General features: G+C 41.1%; 1 long non-coding RNA gene across 4 annotated transcripts in view; it reads left to right on the top strand.

Annotated features, from left to right (window-relative positions):
* Window positions 1–6910: 6910 nt before the first annotated feature.
* The window catches only part of LOC143785270 (uncharacterized), a 28007-nt gene continuing 20074 nt past the window's right edge, over window positions 6911–14843 (top strand). For 2 of the 4 annotated variants that reach the window (XR_013217968.1, XR_013217972.1), the window contains exons 1-4: window positions 6924–6970; window positions 9752–10146; window positions 12796–12934; window positions 13260–13357. This is a non-coding gene — a long non-coding RNA (uncharacterized LOC143785270). Of the gene's footprint in view, window positions 6971–9751; window positions 10147–11377; window positions 11416–12795; window positions 12935–13259; window positions 13358–14843 lie in introns of those variants that run through there. The other 2 variants (XR_013217977.1, XR_013217974.1) reach the window with 2 other exon arrangements.

The raw sequence follows: 14843 nt of genomic DNA, 5'->3' as shown, positions 1-14843 counted from the left end.
AACACATCTAGATAAGTTCCTTGGGGGGTCTAGTTTCCAATATGGGGTCACTTGTGGGGGGTTTCTACGGTTTAGGTACATTAGAGGCTCTGCAAATGCAACGTGACGCCTGCAGACCATTCCATCTAAGTCTGCATTCCAAATGGCGCTCCTTCCCTTCCGAGCTCTCCCATGCACCCAAACGGTGGTTCCTCCCCACATATGGGGTATCAGCGTACTCAGGACAAATTGGACAACAACGTTTGCGGTCCAATTTCTCCTGCTACCCTTGGGAAAATACAAAACTGGGGGCTAAAAAATAATTTTTGTAGGGAAAAAAAGAATTTTTATTTTCACGGCTCTGCGTTATAAACTGTAGTGAAACACTTGGGGGTTCAAAGCTCTCACAACATATCTAGATGAATTCCTTAGGGGGTCTACTTTCCAAAATGGTGTCACTTGTGGGGGGTTTCAATGTTTAGGCATATCAGTGGCTCTCCAAACGCAACATGGTGTCCCATCTCAATTCCAGTCAATTTTGCATTGAAAAGTCAAATGGCGCTCCTTCCCTTCCGAGCTCTGCCATGCGCCCAAACAGTGGTTTACCCCCACATATGAGGTATCAGCGTACTAAGGACAAATTGGACAACAACTTTTGGGGTCCAATTTCTTCTCTTACCCTTGGAAAAATAAAAAATTGGGGGAGAAAAAAATCATTTTTGTGAAAAATATGATTTTTTATTTTTACGGCTCTGCATTATAAACTTCTGTGAAGCACTTGGTGGGTCAAAGTGCTCACCACACATCTAGATAAGTTCCTTAGGGGGTCCACTTTCCAAAATGGTGTAACTTGTGGGGGGTTTCAATGTTTAGGCACATCAGGGGCTCTCCAAACGCAACATGGCGTCCCATCTCAATTCCAGTCAATTTTGCATTGAAAAGTCAAATGGCGCTCCTTCCCTTCCGAGCTCTGCCATGCGCCCAAACAGTGGTTTACCCCCACATATGGGGTAACGGCGTACTCAGTACAAATTGTACAACAACTTTTGGGGTCCATTTTCTCCTGATACCCTTGGTAAAATAAAACAAATTGGAGCTGAATTAAATTTTTTTGTGTAAAAAAGTTAAATGTTCATTTTTATTTAAACATTCCAAAAATTCCTGTGAAACACCTGAAGGGTTAATAAACTTCTTGAATGTGGTTTTGAGCACCTTGAGGGGTGCAGTTTTTAGAATGGTGTCACACTTGGGTATTTTCCATCATATAGACCCCTCAAAATGACTTCAAATGAGATGTGGTCCCTAAAAAAAAATGGTGTTGTAAAAATGAGAAATTGCTGGTCAAATTTTAACCCTTACAACTCCCTAACAAAAAAAAATTTTAGTTCCAAAATTGTGCTGATGTAAAGTAGACATGTGGGAAATGTTACTTATTAAGTATTTTGTGTGACATATCTCTGTGAGTTAATTGTATAAAACTTCAAAGGTGGAAAATTGCAAAATTTTCAAAATTTTCACCAAATTTCCATTTTTTTCACAAATAAACGCAGGTAATATCAAAGAAATTTTACCACTAACATGAAGTACAATATGTCACGAGAAAACAATGTCAGAATCACCATGATCCGTTGAAACGTTCCAGAGTTATAACCTCATAAAGGGACAGTGGTCAGAATTGTAAAAATTGGCCCGGTAATTAACATGCAAACCACCCTTGGAGGTAAAGGGGTTAAGAGACCACCACATCAAAACTGTCATGGACAGCTCAATCTCCAGACCTGAACCCCATTGAAAACCTCTGGAATGTAATCAAGAGGATGATGGATAGTCACAAGCCATCAAACAAAGAACAACTGCTTAAATGTTTGTGCCAGAAGCAGTGTGAAAGACTGGTGGAAAGCATGCCAAGACGCATGAAAGCTGTGATTAAAAATCATGGTTATGCCACAAAATGTTGATTTCTGAACTCTTCCTGAGTTAAAACATTAGTATTGTTGTTTCTAAATGATTATGAACTTGTTTTCTTTGCATTATTTGAGGTCTGAAAGCCCTGTTTTTTTGTTTTTTAAATGTTGACCATTTTTCTTTGTCAGAAACAAAATACTAAATTTATTGCTTGGAAATTTGCAGACATGTTATCAGAAGCTTATAGAATAAAAGAACAATTTACATTTTACTCAAAAATATATCTATAAAGAGAAAAATCAGACAAGCTGAACAATTTTGCAGTGGTCTCTTAATTTTTGCCAGAGCTGTATATCAATAGTTGAGTCCGTTTCAAGTTCTCAATCTGAGTTCCATACATTTCGTTTGTTATGAGCAGAATAGAGGCATTAAGGTTCTGTTGCACTAATGCTGCAATCTTTTGGTTTTACGGGGATAGAACAACTATATAGTGTCTGTACATGGAATTTCTTAAAGCCATGGCCAGTGAATGGCAAACTATACTAAGGTGAATGCTCTGCGGGGTGTTCATCTATGAGCCAAAGAACACCTAGTAGAGCGGGACAATTTTCCCACACATTGCCTCCTGTTTATATAATGTTCAGCTCCAGGCTTAGGGAAACTGTTTAGTCAGATGTGTGTCCTACTGTTAATGTGACTGCTCAGAAACCTCCAAGTATATACAGAGTCAGCACATCCAGGTTGGTAATAGGGCTTTACCCTGGACACTGCTGCCAGTTTGTTTATTTAATAGGGCTTTGAGGTGCATGTGAAATTCCCCTGGCGCCCATAAATGTCAGGTCGGCTATTATCTCTAAAGCATGAGTTCTCCTGCCAGTAATTTACACAAAGGATGATCACTGGTAATTTAATTTGGAAAATACTCTACTGTATGTACCTCTAACAAAACAGACAAATATCTATTTTTAGACTTTAAGACAATCCAAACTAAATATGAAAAAAGAGAAAAGTATAAAACACAATCTTTTCTGGAAGTGACCATAGAAATAAAATTCTGTTCATGATCAGATGTTACATGTTGCACTTAATTGTAGATATTAAGAACCTTGAAAAAAGAATAACATATAAGCATATCCAATATACGTTACAAATAATATACTATAGATTACATTGGTCACCAGACGCACACATTATTTTACTGCAAGTTAGAGAAATTTGCAATTTAATTTGCACAAATTGCCTAAAATTTCACACATTGCAGAAGAACACTTCAGCCAGAGTAGGCAGACATGACATTCAGTGCAGCCAAGTGGGCTTCTCTATAATTCTCTCTCTATATATATATAGCCACACACACATACATGTATATATATATATTGCATAGTCTCCTTTATTATTTATATTGCCATCCCTTATTATACAGTGCCCTTTCTTGTTATGTACAGTACCGTTCCTTACATATTGGATTATATAGAACCCTGTTTTTTATTACATACCATCCTGTCTTGTTAGCTGTATAATGCAATGATGGCTGATGGAGCATGGGAAAGCTTCTTTTCTAATGGAGGAGCTGATGGACTGGTCGCCTGGTCACCGGCTCCTCCATCAGCAGTCATTTTATATCTAAAAACAGAGGGGACTATGTAATAAAAGAGGGAGCTGTGAATAACAAAATTAACAAGAATACACTATGTAAGAGACAGTACTGTACATAACAGCAGAGGAAGTTATATACTAAGGGATGGCACCATATATAACTAGAGATGATGGTCAGTAATAAAGGACAGTGTTATACATAATAAAAAAGGAAACTATGTAACTAAGGACGGCGCTATACATAATAAGTGAGTACACTATATACTAAGGGACTGTGTTATACATAATAAGTAGGTACATTCTATACTAAGGAACTGTGGTAGACATAATAAACGATAATAATGTCTTTCTCCACCTCCCCCTGTTCCTAAGTCCATTATAAGTCCCTGTTCCTCCTGTCCCAATCCACCACGCCCCTCATTGTCCTCCTCCCCCCGCATCCCATTATTCTCCTCTCCCCCACCCCATTATTGCCCTCTCCACCACCTTCATCATTGCTTTCTCCCCCACCACCCCATATCATTGCCCATTTCACCACCTTCATCATTTCCTCCTCCCCCACCACCCCCATTATTGCCCTTTCCACCACCATCATTGTCCTTTCCATCACCATCACCATCATTGCATTCTCCCCCACCACCCCATCATTGTTCTTTCCACCACCTCCATCATTTCTTTTCCCCCACCACCCCATCATTGCCCTTTCCACCACCTCCATCATTTCTATTTTCCCCACCACCCCATCATTGCCCTTTCCACCACCTCCATCATTTCCTCCTCCCCCTCCACCCCCAATATTGCCCTTTCCACCACCACCATCATTGTTCATTCCACCACCTCCATCATTGCTTTCTCCCCTACCACCCCATCATTACCTCATCATTACCCTCTCCATCACCCCATCATTGCCCTTTCCACCACTTCCATCACAGCCTTCTCCTCAACTACCCCATCATTGCCTCCTTACCCACCACTCCCATCAGTCTTTTTCACTCCCACCATCATTGCCCCCCCACCCCCATCATTGCCTTCTCCCCACCTCCATCATTTCCTCCTCCCCCACCAGCCCCATCATTGCCCTTTCTACCACATCCATCATTTCCTCCCCCTTCCACCCCCCCATCATTGGCCATTCCACCACCTCCATCATTTCCTCCTCCCCCACCATCCCCATCATTGCCTTTTCTGCCACATCCATCATTTTGTCCTCCCCCACAATCCCCATCCTTGCCCATTCCACCACTTCCATCATTTCCTTCTCCCCCACCATCCCCATCACTCCCCTCTTCATCACCCCATCATTGCCTTCTCCCCATCAGCCCCATCATTGCCCTCTCCTCCCCATACACACATACAGACTCACAAAACACCATTGACCTCTCTGCACATTCCTATGCACCACTACACATGTACGCATGCACACACATACTCACAACACATGTACACACACAGCACCTCTCACCTTTCCTCACTCTCTGCCGCAGCATCACCATCACCATCGCCTTCCTCTCTCTGGCACAGCCAGCCGCTGAATGATGATGTCATCCAGCAGTGCTACTGCTTGTGTGAGAGGAAGCGTGGGCAGGAAGCAGGACAGATCGCTGCAGCTCCGCTGTTATTTTCTCTTGTATCCAGCAGAGCTGCATGGATCTCTCCCTGCCCGCTGCCAGGGGCCAGATTGCCCTTATTATTAGACACCCTGCAGGCCCCCCCCCTCCTGGACACAGTGCAGCCGCACAGGCTGCACATGCAATATGTCCGCCCATGGAACTATCCATGACAAACATAGATAGCCCTTGTACGAGAAAAATTGTTGTCGGAATGAGTTCTTGGATGTGATTGCTTTGAAGAGGGAGGACTAGAACTCTAGTGCCACCTATGAAGAGTTTGAAAGTGATGATAATGTCTGTAAAGCGCTGTGGAACTATTGGCACTATATAAGTGATTACAATAAATAAAGGGGTTGGATACAGTCTCAGGTGACCTCAAAGTGTCATACATGTCTTTTTAGGGCAAGTGAAGACTTTAAATATCAAATGATTTGCTCATCTCTGAAATCCCATACTTTTGCCTCCGCCAGCCCCCCCCAGCTGACACTCCAGTGATTCTTGGCGGTCTCTGCTCACTTCCAGAAGTATCATCCATTGCTATCCTTGATGATTGTGCTCCCATCCCCATGTACGTCACATGACCATTGAGCCTGATGTAGAATAAAACCTGTTACTTCTGTATCTTATATTATTTCCTCCTTTTGACCATTTTTCTTAAAACCTCTTTAAGATGAAGAAACAGAAAAGAGCACACAAGGGAGTATACAGTATAGCATCAAACTAATTACATAGCGTGAAACATCTAATTATCAGTCCAGGAAACTGTTCATCTATCTTCCACCATGGCCTGAACTAAAGCCTGGCTTCTAGTTACAAGATAAATAGTGAATGTTTTATGGGTAAAACAGAGTTTCTTTGATAAAGTCCAGGGATAAGTCATTTGAGATACCATTAGTAGCCATATGGAGGCCATGTCGTGCTGAGACTCCTGGTGATTAAGGTGTCTCTAACCAGAATCCAGAGGTCCTAATGATAAAAATAAGAAGAGACAGGGGCCAAAAACAAACATAGTGATGCCTCTAATGTGAGCATCAAAAAGTGTTGACAACAAGCAGTAATTTATCCTGTACCCAAACAGTAGAACACCGAGCAAGTAGAAAGTTATTAGGTTGGCATCTAGTCAATCTATTAATTCCATTTGCCCGTGTTGTCAGTCTGGAAACTGTATCTGCCTGGACTCATAATAAACTCATCAACACCTTGGCTGATGATCCAACTTCTTTAGAGCCAAGGCTTACACCTCATTTACAAAATAAATAATTTGTAGTCTTTTCAGAGATGAATGCACCACAGTTTCTTCAGTCAACCTTGCAGTGGTGCAGATAGACCAAAAACTGGTGAAACATCTGCTCTTCTCAGGGTTCTTGAAGTGCTTGTAATATAAGGAGAAGAAAGATGAACACCAGCAACTTAAGGTACCTTCACACGAAACGATATCGCTAGCGATCCGTGACGTTGCAGCGTCCTGGCTAGCGATATCGTTTCGTTTGACACGCAGCAGCGATCAGGATCCTGCTGTGATGTCGCTGGTCGCTGAATAAAGTCCAGAACTTTATTTGGTCGTCCGATCGCCGTGTATCGTTGTGTTTGAAAGCAAACGCAACGATACCAGCGATATTTTACACTGGTAACCAGGGTAAACATCGGGTTGCTAAGCGCAGGGCCGCGCTTAGTAACCCGATGTTTACCCTGGTTACCAGCGTAAAAGTAAAAAAAACAAACAGTACATGCTCACCTGCGCGTCCCCCAGCCTCTACTTCCTGACACTGACTGAGCTCCGGCCCTAAAGTGAAAGTGAAAGCACAGCGGTGACGTCACCGCTCTGCTGTTAGGGCCGGAGCTCAGTCAGTGTCAGGAAGCGGACGCTGGGGGACGCGCAGGTGAGCATGTAATGTTTGTTTTTTTTACTTTTACGCTGGTAACCAGGGTAAACATCGGGTTACTAAGCGCGGCCCTGCGCTTAGCAACCCGATGTTTACCCTGGTTACCTGGGGACCTCGGCATCGTTGGTCGCTGGAGAGCTGTCTGTGTGACAGCTCTCCAGCGATCAAACAGCGACGCTGCAGCGATCGGCATCGTTGTCGCTATCGCTGCAGCGTCGCTTCGTGTGAAGGTACCTTTAGACACAAGCACGATCACATGATTGTTAAAACTTTAACCCCTTCCCGATGTGGCCAACTTCCATTTTGGCGTTTTTGTTTCTTCCAACCCTTCTTCCTAGAGCCGTACCTATTTTATGTCCACGTGGATATATGGTGGTTTAATTTTTCCGTGACGAGTTGTACTTTTGAATTACGCTATTCATTTTACTACATAATATACTGGAAAGCGGGAAAAAAAATTCAAGTGCAGTGAAATTGAGAAAAAAAATCCCTCAATTTTGCCGTTGTTTTTTGGGAATTGTTTTTACAGGTACACCTTTTCATGGATAACGTTTTGAGATAGATATGATATTTTGATTGCCTGCTAAAGCACTTTTTGTAGTATTGCAGTGTCCAAAAAAGCATAATATTGGCACTCTTAAAATGTTTCCTTTTATGCTGTTTACCGATCGTATTAATTGTTTTATATTTTGATAGATCAGACATTTCTGAATGTGGCGATACCAAATATGTATTGTATTATTATTATTATGTGGAAAGGGCTGTGATTTGACCTTCTATGCTTTTTTATTTTTTTCATATTTTTTTAAACTTTTTTTTTACTTTTCACTGTTACTGTTAGCCCCCTTAGGGGACTTGAAGGTGCAATCGTCTGAATGCTTGCGTTATATACAGCAATGCCACAGCATAGCTGCATATAGTGAAAATCACGGTTTCTGCATATGGGTAGAGCTAACCCTCTCCATACACCCGCTAGTACTTGTGGCATATATTTACAGTGGATGTTGGTAAGGGGTTATCTAATACAATTAATTTTTTTGTAACTTGCATTTTATTGAATTTCCCCCCCAAAATGGACAAAATGCAATGAGGCAAAGTCATTACATAAAGGTATTTGCATCACCTGATTATAATAAAAGTAAAATTACAGTTCAAGAGGAAGAAAACAAAGGAGGGCTACATGAGGCTCACAAAGGACAACTTTGAATTTTCATGCCCTTAAATCACAGAGATATGTCACACAAATTAGTTAATAAATAATATTTCCCACATGTCTCCTTTACATCAGCACAATTTTGGAACAAATATTTTTTTTGTCGGGAAGTTAGAAGGGTTAAAGTTTACCAGTGATTTTTCATTTTTCCAACAAAATTTACAAAACCATTTTTTTTAGGGACCACATCACCACATCACATCTGAAGTCACTTTGAGGGGTCTACATAATAGAAACTACCCAAAAGTGACAACATTCTAAAAACTGCACCCCTCAAGGTGCTCAAAATCACATTCAAGAAGTTTATTAAACCTTCTGATATTTCGCGGGAATTTTTTGAAAAAAAATTTTTTCTTGTGAAATTCTCAATAAGTTTGATGTGTCACATGACCCTCTTCCCATTGGAAAAAATTAAGTTGGTTCCAAAATGGCCGTTTTTATATATATATACCCTCCAGGGGTAACTGTTTCTCAGTCCATTCACTTAGTGCATGGGCATTACCAGTCTAGGATACCCACTCCTTAATAATGGGAAACAAATTTCTGAGACACTCCACTACGGCTTTTCAAAGGGGTATTGCAGTGCCTCCTTTTAATTTTTGGCATCCCTTGCACTTAGTGCATACGCTTTACTAGTGTAGGAGGCCCACTCCTTAATAATGGGAAAAAAATGCAATTCTGTGGATCCAAATCATGTTTGAGCCAAACATTTAAATCAAAACAGCCAATAATCGTCACAAAAGGAGTTTTCACAGTGCATACAAGATTTCACAGCTGGGACAGGAGAGTTTGTACAATAAGTACAGAAAATCGTGGTCTCCTCCATATCAGGCTGAGTAGATGCAAAACGCCCCACTATATTCCCCAGCAAGGTTGATGAAAAAAGTCCTTGATGTTGCTACATTAAACTAATTGCTTTTTCCAGGGCTAATTCAAATATATTCTATTCTGTCATAATAATACCACTGTTATCTGCAATTCCTGTAGGGTGAGGTGTGGCACAAAGGAATAGTGCATGACAGGCATCTAGTCAGGAATTATTTCCTTATACATTGTAAGCCTTGCTGTTTTTTTCCATTCATTCATTTGCCGATTCTTGTTTTTTACATTCATCTGTACTCAGAAATTCAACAAAGCTGACAGTGTTACTAGAACAACAAAGTTCCAAAGTACAACATTGGTGGCGCATAAATATCACCAAGTAATTAATAGTATATATCCAAGTGAATGCACCACCCATGTATGGACAATAGGGATAACTGCCAACACACAATAAACTAGAAGCAAGAAAAATGCAGTCATAGAATCCAATAAAATCACCTTTTATTAACGATCAATAAAAATATACACACAAAGGACCGGACAATGTGTTATGAGGCTGGCAGATGACAACAAAATGCCAATAGCAACATGAAAAAAGTAGTCACCCAAGGTTTGGTGGCCCCAACGGTAGCCCAGATGCAGCACAAAGGTATACAAAAGAATACAACATGTCATAGAAAACAATACACAGCAGGTAAGAAGTAGCCACAACATCTATATCTTTATATCTCCCATACCATTAGGCACTAGTGTGGCCACAGACATGAAGAGGCAATGTAATATGCATATTACCTAATGTGGAGGACCTGGACCAACGCAGGGGACACCGGACCACCCTGACGCGCGTTTCAGTATGTGTACCTTCCTCAGGGGGCGCATGGCGACATATGGGCATAACAGCACTATTTATGAAGGACCCTTTGATGAAAACAAAGCTCAGCTGCGCAGCGCAGCCCACGCCAGCCCTGCATGACAGATCGGCCGACAACCGGAAGCACATGGGGCCCCACGTGACCCGGGAGTACGTGATCAGCAGCCGGAGCCGGCCAGGGCAGAACAGCGTCTGCGCAGATGAGCTTAGAATGTGTGGCGGCCATATTTGGAAAGGGCAAAGAAGAGGGCAGGAACGCCAGAACAGGTAAAGGCCAAAGATACGTGTTAACTAAGAACATATATATAGAAAACAGCCTATATCCAAATGGGAGGACGCAAATTGCAACTATACCAAGTGGAAAGCACAAGAACAATTTAGATATATATGGCCAAATAAGCCCATGGATGGATCATATAGATGGTCCTACCACATAGCGGCATGGACAAATATATAATAATTCGGGGATATAGATGTATATAGAAACATATATTCATATTTACACATATACATATATAGAACATCGCGGATGGAACATACGATAATAAAAAACACATGCCCAGGATAGAAAAAATGACCAGTTTGTATATAACGGGAATCCCATAAATAACCTAGTGGTATAAAGTTGAAGTAGAATTATGGTCAAAGAATATAAATAGACATGTGCAAAACAAATACACGCCATATGGAACATAGTACAGACACCCCATATTGGATAGACAGAAGGATGGACACATATATCAAGTAGAAAAAAGTCATATAGGCATTCCCACAGGATTTTTGATCCATTTCTGGTTCCACATGTCTTCCCTCTTGATCTTGCCCGTCAAATTCAGGCGGTCAACATTCGGTATACCAATATATAAGAGAATACGGGTCCTAAATAGCAAAAAATTATAAAATAGTAGAAATTAAAATCAAATAAAAACACCATGATGCGGAAATGCAACTTAAGACACAGCAGTGTGACGACTACAGAAAAGGAGCATAGCTCCTACATGTTCCTCCATGTTGCTACATTAAACTAATTGCTTTTTCCAGGGCTAATTCAAATATATTCTATTCTGTCATAATAATACCGCTGTTATCTGCAATTCCTGTAGGGTGAGGTGTGGCACAAAGGAATAGTGCATGACAGGTATCTAGTCAGGAATTATTTCCTTATACATTGTAAGCCTTGCTGCTGTTTTTTTCCATTCATTTGCCGATTCTTGTTTTTTACATTCATCTGTACTCAGAAATTCAACAAAGCTGACAGTGTTACTAGCATTACTACACAGTTTGTTGCTGCCACATACAAGAAAAAAAATGTCAGGGCCGATGCAAATCCCTTCTATATTCTGTAATCATACCAATCTTGTCTACAATTTGTCAACTGTGAGGTATGGCAGCAGGAATAGTGTATGGCAGGCTTCTAATCAGGAATTATTGCCTTATAAATTTTAAGCATTGCTGCTCGTTTCTCCCATGCACTCATTGACTGATTCATGTTTTTTAGGTTCATCTGTACGCAGAAATTCATCAAAATAGGCAAAAGTAAATGATTTAATGTGTGCATTCACAGTTTCTCTTTAGCATCTGTATGTAAGAGGTAGTGGTGGGAGACTTTACGGTACTGGAACTGGAATTACCACTTTTGAACTCTCCCATGCTTTGTTTCCATCTATTTATTGATGCTTTTTTAAGTATGTTTGGGGACACTGTCCTACTGGAAGACCCATGACCTATTCGGATGCAAACCTAGCTTTCTGACACAGGGCACTACATTATGACCCCAAATCATTTGGGAATCTTCACATTTCGAAGCCCCCAGGGCCATAGGCAGCAAAATAGCCTCAAAATATCTTTTAACCTCCACCATATTTGACTGTAACTACTGTGTTGTTTATGTGTAGGCTTCTTTGCATTTGCACTAAACAGTAGAATGATGTGCTTTACAAAAAAAACCTTGGTTTCATCTGTCCACAAGACACCTGCTGGCTCTGAAACAATAGAAAGGGCTGCTTGAGGGCCCTCTACAAATAGTGATGGCCTGCTGATGGCCATGGAAAAAAAATGATTTTCAATGTGTCTGATCATGTCTCACACCACATGGCCAAATAAGGTATTAAAATGATAAAATTACATTTCCTCTAGAATATTTTTTCCACCATTGAAAGCCATGCAAACATGCAAAAACACTGCATGTGAACTTAGCCCAAAGTGCGGAGGAGCATTTTTTTCTCTTATCTATTTTGCCTTATATACTCATTATCCTGGAAATAATGTTTCTACATTTTTTTCCAGTCAAATCCATGTTAAATGTTTTGTAGATTTAATTGTCAGTCCGTAAAAGTGGTGTAATACTCTGACAACATTGTTCTCAGCACTGACCTGGGATTCAGAGATGTATCAGGGGTCTTCCCCATGCTATTCCCATGCCATTTCATCGCTGTTTACATCATTTTCAACAATTTTTAGACCCCCTCCATACTTCCGGGGAAGAGCCACAAGAAAAATGCTCAAGTTTCCCTTTAGCGCTAAACATAAGAGAAAAAAGTTGTGAAGTGCGCTACACTCTGCCAATTTTGCATCTGCAGATGTGCTTGAGAGCACCTATCTGTTAATCACGTGACCTATCACATGATCCCTAAAAAAAATCATGTTACATGTCACGTAATATATTGGGTGCTTTGGGAGCTCACACCCTCTAAACTGCCCGGGGGCCTCGCTACTCCTAAAAGGCCCCTGATGGTGGTGTATAGGGTAGCCCAATGAGTGGCAATGGAGATTAACTTTCTTCCTCTTTGAGTAACATTAATGCACTTGCCCTAAAAATATAAATGTTGTAGCAGGTCTCCAGAAAGTAGTATGAGCATAGATTTGCCATGGGCAGCTATAAGACACTTTATTATATAACATCTTATTTTTAAACAGTCTTGTATTTCAGACCTAATGTCCGAATGCCCTTGATTGGATCATATGTGTCCTTAAAAACCTTGTTTTGATACTTCCACCATCCAAAAATCCATCTGCAGACCTTTATCTACATTAATTACGCGATAGTATCTACCAAGTAAGTACTACATAATTAGAAACACCACTGTTCACAAATATGAATGAGCAAAGCAACCTGCACGGTCGCACCATGCAGATGTTGAGGCTCAGATGTTTGGAGAAGGCTTGGGATGAAAATAGACAAGCAAAGAGTACAAATCCAATCAGTATGTGTGGTCTCTAAATAGGACTCCGGCTTCTGTTTCTGTGCCAGAATAACAAGCCGCTGATAAAGCAAAAGAAATGAAAGATAAAATCCTTGTTCTCATCTGAACTAAATCAAATCTCAGTAAGATGATCCTAAATTGTATTGAAGATTATATTTAGCATTTCTTATGTCTCAGGCTGCTCACAACAGCATGGATTATAGAACAGGCAGCCTGACAGTCTTCAGGACACATATGGAGAAACATCTGTCTGTCTATATATAGATGAAGATGTGGTAAGTATGAAACACAGAAATGTGTGTGATGTGATAACACTGCAGTTTAATATGAATTGGATGGTCCAGGGTTGATCTGTGCTGTCCTCCATGTGGACACCAGGAACAGAAGGACCTGTCAGATATACCAAATCCTTAATATCAGGTCACTTCAATAGAAAAGAGAAAACCACCCACTGAAACCAAATAAGATACAAGAAATCTGCTGTTTTATCTGTTTTCTGATCCATTTTGGTTTTTGATTCAAATCAGCAACTTGTCAAAACAGATAGAAAACAGATGACAGTGAATTACTGATGATTAGTGTCAGACTGGTGTTTCTTGAGCCAATAATAAAAACCTGAGCTCCATTTCCCTTAAAGGATAATTTCCTGGGTGTGTGACTGTTGATATCCCTGGAGATCCCAATACCAGGGCTTGGGCACCTCAAGAATGGGACTCTGAAGCCACTTCTTGAATGGAGCATAGGTGGGTATGTTTGGCCGTCACTGTGATGCAGAATTGCCAATAGAATTGCTCTGTGCTGGAGACGTTGAGCATGTGAACCCTCACTTCATTCAAGATGGGGATGCAAAGCCCTGTTCTCAAGTTTCCAGAGCCCCTATTTTGGGATCACTATGGATCCCTGCAGTAAGAACTCAAGTAAGTTATACTCTATCCTATGGATAAAGCTTTTTTTTGTGTGTGAGGGGAGGAATAACCTTTTAATTGTATAGTAATCTTGGTTGTTGTCATGATGTAAAGTTGCCAAGAGCTGTAGTCATGACTGAGCTGCTGTCCAGTTACGCTCTGGAAGGAAAGCAGTGTCCCGGTCTCAGTGTGCTGACAGGTTTGGGGTGCATCACACTCACTTGTAGGTCACAGGCCTCTGCTGTCTCCAGACCTCATCCTCAGGAGCCACTGCACACAGTTCATGGGACACAAAGTTCATTGCAACAGGCAAACTTTTACTGGCCAGTTCAGGTTCATCAAGGTATAATATGTGGGATAGGGCACAACACTTCATGTTACTTACTTAGTCCTGAACTATCCCTAAGCCCCTAAGCCCACTGACTCTGTCAGCCTCGGGAATTTCCTGTCCACTTCAGCAGTGCACTCCGGACAGGTCACCTGCCTTTCACGCGATTCCACATCCACAGACCTCGAGACGTCAGAAGAGCAGGCACTTGCTCTATTACCTGGATCAAACCCTTGGCTGCAGACGTTGAAGGAATGTCCACAAAGGATATCAATACAGCCTTCTACTGCATTTAATGATCGGCCCATGCTGGCCCCAGTAGCCCACTGTTCTTGAACCTGACCCGGTACTTCCCTATCTGATTTACTGCCCACTTTTTACTAACACCAAGGGTTAATTCTATCCATTACCTATACTCTAACCTATATAATAAACCTATGGTCTTTATCTTATGCCCTATGCTGCTGCTAAGCCACTTAACTCTATGAACAGTACTCATACTATCCCAAGTCTAACCCTGTGCTTATG

The sequence above is a fragment of the Ranitomeya variabilis genome, chromosome 1 (genome assembly GCF_051348905.1).
Source record: "Ranitomeya variabilis isolate aRanVar5 chromosome 1, aRanVar5.hap1, whole genome shotgun sequence".
Lineage (NCBI taxonomy): Eukaryota > Metazoa > Chordata > Amphibia > Anura > Dendrobatidae > Ranitomeya > Ranitomeya variabilis.
The sequence above is the reverse complement of the archived record's forward strand: the minus strand, read 5'-3'. Positions and strand labels throughout refer to the sequence as shown.